At 44.8% G+C, this 5,357-nt stretch overlaps 1 long non-coding RNA gene across 1 annotated transcript; it reads left to right on the forward strand.

Moving 5' to 3' along the window:
* Nucleotides 1-7: 7 nt before the first annotated feature.
* Nucleotides 8-2,311, forward strand: LOC113222595. Its single transcript, XR_003308471.1, has 2 exons — nt 8-151; nt 1,389-2,311. It is a non-coding gene; the product is annotated as an uncharacterized LOC113222595 (long non-coding RNA).
* The last annotated feature ends 3,046 nt before the right edge of the window (nt 2,312-5,357 follow it).

Consider the following 5,357-nt stretch of genomic DNA (forward strand, 5'->3'; position numbering starts at 1 on the left):
TGAAGTTATTCATCATGTATGACCCAGTAACATTTCTCAGCGGTTGGATTCAATATGAGAAATAAGCAAATAATCGCACTGCTTCTTCCATTTCAAAGTCATGTCTCTTATAAAAAGTGGCCAAGAAAAATGCCTGTTGCCTTACATACTGGTTAGTGCCAAAAAATTTGGTTTAAAATATTTCATGTGGGTTATCCTTTTACATCCATGTTGTTAGTTTCACAAAGTACACATACAAATGCAATTTTTTTTTTACCGTAAGTTTTTGCAAATTATAATCATAAACTAAAGAAATAGGATTAAGCATATATTTTTTTGAGATAGGGTCTAGTTCTGTTGCCCAGGCTGGAGTGCAGTGGCACGATCATGGCTCACTGCCGCCTCAACCTCCCCCGGCCCAGGTGATTCTCCCACCCCAGCCTCCCGAGCAGCTGGGACCACAGGCACACACCACCATGCCCGGCTGATTTCTGTATTTTTTGTAGGGGATGGGCTTTGGAATGTTGCCCAGGCTAGTCTCAAATGCTGGGACTCAAGCAATCTGCCTGCCTTGGCTTCCCAAAGTGCGGAGGTTACAGGCATGAGCCACCATGCCTGGCCTAATCATTTTTAAAGAGTCTCTATGTATTATTGTTATTTTTTTCCTAATTGAGATGGGGGTCTTGCTCTGTTGCCCCAGCTGGAGTGCAGTGGTGCCATCTCAGGTGACAGCAACCTCTGCCTCCCGGGCTCAAGTGATTCTCCCACCTCACCCTCCCAAGTAGCTGGGACTACAGGTGTACACCACCAGGCTCAGCTAATTTTTTGTACTTTTGGTGGAGACAAGATGTACAAAAGACATTTCTGTACATTTTGCCATGTTGTCCAGGCTGGCCTTGAACCCTTGGGCTCAAGCCATAGACCTGCCCTGGACTCCCAAAGTGCTGGAGTTATAGGCATGAGCTACCGTGCCCAGCCCTTAATTATGTGCTGTGACTTAAAATGAAAATAAAGAAAGGGAGGAGCCCAAGGGAGCACGTTGGCAGAAAGGGCTCCCTTGCCAACAACCTTGCTAGCACGGTATTCACACCCTTGCCTGCTGGCACTGCGTTCTTTAGAAGAACATGTTATATGTCAACGAAAAACAAGAACGACATAGGAACACCCTGTCTTTACAAAAACTTAAAACTTAGCTGGGTGTGGTGGCAAGCACCTGTGGTCCCAGCTGCTTGAGGCTGAAGTGGGAGGACCGCTTGAGCCCAGGTGGTCACAACTGCAGTGAGCCAAGAGCTGCCATCATGATGCTGAATTCCAACCTTGGTGACAATACAAGACCTTGTCTCAAAACAAAAAGCAACGAAAACCCAACATGATGCACTCTATCAATTCCACTACCTTCATGTGTAAAGGTACGTGAAGGTGAAACTCAGGAGCTGCTTGCAGTCATGTGGACACACGCCTGACCTCAGCTCTGATCTGAAGCACGTCCTTCTGTCTCACTGCTTGCCAAGACTAAGCTAAACTTCAGAAGTAAAAATACTCCCCAAAATGTTGTACATTTTCAACTATTCACATTGTACCTTAAGTTTCTCTTGTATTGGAGGAAAAACGCGGTGTCATTTAAAGTGATATGTATCTTCAACGTGGGATGTAAGGTGATTCAGGTCCTTTGAGAAGACAAGCTTGCAACAATGACATGAATAATGTTGGAATCAAAATCACAGAATCTAAACACCAAATAGCGTAGGTTCATTCCGTGTCTCTAACAAGTATCTGGATAACTAAACTTTCTGCTTCACTTGGGTGTGAAGATCATGAAATGTAGTTTATAATTATTTGGGCAGAGAAAATAGAGAATTGGGGTAGTTACGTAAAATTCAAGATTAAAGAAGAGCAGTATTATATAGCAGAAATATAAATTGGCTATTACCTTCAGTAACTTAGATTAGGGGTTGGCAGGTCTGTGCACCAAATCTGGTCCGTTGTTCTTGTAAATAAAGTTTTCTGGGTACACAGCCATATGCACTTGCTATCACCCATGGCTGAGGGCAGAGTTGAATGGTTGTGAGAGACCTTGTGGCCCGAAGGAACTACAATACTAGCTGGCACCTTGCACGCAAAGTTTATGACCTGATTCGGGTAACTGCCTAAACTGTCCAATTCGCTTGTTCTAAAGCAATCCAACAATATAACACACTTGTCTGAAGATTTGAGAACACGCATGCACCAGCCTAATCAGAAGAAAAGTCCAATTCCACCCAGAGGGTTACACACTCTTCCCTTTTCCCTATAAAGAATTAAATGAATAAAACTGTGTGAGATTTTACTGGTATGTATCATATGTATGAGTCTTGATGAAAAGTTAAAAATGTGTATTTATACGGATACATAATGTTACTTTTCCTTCCACCTTTAACTCAAACACTGTTTTTGGACTTCTGGTTCACAAAATCTGCATTTCTGCACCATGATTTTGAAGGCAAAATCCCAACTGCTGGGCTAGTGGTCAATTCCGAGGCGCCCAACATGTTCAGGAGGCCGTGTCAGGGAGCGTGTGCCTTACCTGGAGCGGTGTAGGTGTCCATGGAGGTCTGCACGTCCAGGGACCTGCGTTTGGAAGGCATAGGCACCGGCCATCTTATGCTCTTTGGGTTTGGCCAGAGCCACCTGGACAGCTTCCGTGTGGACGTCTGAAACAGAGAGCTCAGTCACTCAGGGCTCAGCTGAGGTCCCAGAGGCCAAGCTGCACCCTCCTCTGTCCCCGCAACACGGTTCATCCACCTTCTGATACTCACCAACAGATGGGTGGGTGAGAAAAGAAAATCAGTGTTTACAATCCCAGTGAAGACATTAAAATTTATTCACAGACTTTTAATTATTCATTTTATTACCGCAGAATCCATATCCACAAGAAAACACTGGCTGTAAACTGCACTGAGATTTTTCTTTTTAGGGTGAATGGACCTTGATCTTTGGAGATTCTTTGTAGGTCACACGTTTGAGCCTCCAAATCCTTTCCCTGTATCGCTGAGAGGCGTGTACACGCCTCGCACCCCAACTCACACAGCCATGGTCGCAGCTCAGCTCAACACCAGCCATGGGCCAGGACTGTGTTGGCTATGGATATGGTTTGGCTGTGTCCTCACCCAAGTCTCAACTGGAATTGTACGCCCAGAATTCCCATGTGCTGTGGGAGGGACCTAGGGAGAGGTCATTGAATCACTGGGGCCCATCTTTCCTGTGCTATTCTTGTGAGAGTGAATAAGTCTCAGGAGATCTGATGGTTTATCAGGGGTTTCCGCTTTTGCTTCTACCTCGTTTTCTCTTGCTGCTGACATGTAAGAAGTGCCTTTCGCCTCCCACCATGATTCTGAGGCCTCCCCAGCCATGCGGAACTGCAACACCCACTAAATCTTTTTCTTCCCAGTTTCGGGTACGTCTTTATCAGCAGCATGGAAATGGACTAAACCATTAACACATTTTGTGGCTCTTAACCCATGACATTAATTCCACACATTCACTGAATGCCTCCTCTGTAAGTCCCTATGGGCTGGGGGTGCAGTGGTGATAAGGCAGACAGTCTCATGGCATCTCACGCAGGCCACTTCTTAAGGGATGAGACAGGTGACAGATGGGGTAGGGAATTAAAGCAGAGACAGATGCAGCGAGAACTTCAAACTATGAAGCCAGGGAAGAACCCTCTTAACACAAAATCAGAACAACAGGAATGAACCATACTGGCTGTCAAGACGAGAATCTTCAAGACACAGGCAAAAACCCGCTCAAAGGCCCTAAACTGTCAGTGAGAACAGTGTTAGCAGAATAAAACCACCACCACCACCACCACCAAAAATGGCCAGCGTCAGTGAAGACGGGTTGGAGCAGTTTTCTCTGAAGCTGCGAGAATGATCCCACTGAAAGGGAATCGGACATGGCTTTCCGGCTTAAACCCCCCACGCTGCCTCCTGAGACAGGACCCAGACCCGCAGCATCATGCCCACAAGCAGCTCATCGCACTGCTTGGTCTTGGTGAGCCTTTGTGCACACTTCTCTCCCTACCTAGATAAAGAGCCTGGTCATCTGGCCACTATTTCTAATTCCCAGGTCAAAAACCACAATGTGACTGACTTGGCTCATGGCCGAAAACTGAAGCGATCAATGAGGTGACAGTCCACTCACTGCCACACATCGCTTTTTGTTTTGCATATTCTCCGTTTTCAACTTTTTGGATGTAATTTCAAACACACAGAAAATCTGCAAGACCAGCGTAGTGAATTCCCACATAACTTACCAGGCTCAACTTAGGCCCAACTGCTCCTATCTTACATCACTGCTTTCCTCCCTTCCCCATGAATTTTCAAAATCAAATGAAAATAAATTTCAGATACTATGTCCTTCCATATCTAAATGTTTCCATGTATTTCCTAAACACAAGCATATGCTCTCACATTCATTTTCCTCAAGATCAGGAAATTAACTGTCATATACAAAATTCACTTTTAAATGGTGTCAGCTGCCTCCATCATTTTCTTACGTTGTCTTCCTATTTGAAGATGCAATCCAGGATCATGAATTGATTTGTCATGTGATATTTACCCGTCCAGAATCCAAGTTTCTAAGCTTTTGTGTTTCTTGAAATTGGAAATGTGAAAGAATACAGGTCAGTTATTTTACAGCTTGTCCTTTATTTTGGTATCTTCCAGACTAGACTCAAGAGTATGCATTTTAGCAGGGACACCGCCGAAGTCTGTCCTGTGTGACAATGTTCACATCGGCAGCACAGTGAAGGTGGTGCTTAAGTTCCTCCAAAGCAAAGACGCTACTTCTCGCGTTGAAATTAAGATTTGGGAGGAGACACCATGACACTATGTGCATATTCTGTTTTCCATGAATACTTCACTACTAGTTTTAGCATCCACTGATTTCCTGTCATTCCTTCTAAATCATTAGATCTTCCATATTCGCTGAAAAATAATTATTTCATCTCTCAGCATTCATTTACATATGTTGATATGTACTCATGGAGTCTGCCTTGGTGGGTTATGATTCACAGTTACAATGGTTTGTTGTGTTGCTCAACTGGTTCCAGATCTGATACCTGATTCCCCAGCCCTTGGACCAAGGCTCCTTCTAGTGAAGAACGGTGTTTGGAAGCTAAGACTGGGCACCGGGTGCTGCTGGGCATTGCTGGCAAGCAGAACACACAACACGCCTGTACACACATGTACACTCACACCCATGCACAGGCACTTGTGTCCCTGTCTACATCTGTCAGGAGCCACCAGCTTATACTGGTACCTCCTGCTGCAACCAAATCCCACACAATCCATTCCAGGCTTTGGCCTTTTCTTATTTCTACCTCTCTTGCCAAGAAAGAA

This window comes from Piliocolobus tephrosceles, unplaced genomic scaffold (assembly GCF_002776525.5).
Source record: "Piliocolobus tephrosceles isolate RC106 unplaced genomic scaffold, ASM277652v3 unscaffolded_32140, whole genome shotgun sequence".
Classification (NCBI taxonomy): Eukaryota; Metazoa; Chordata; class Mammalia; order Primates; family Cercopithecidae; genus Piliocolobus; species Piliocolobus tephrosceles.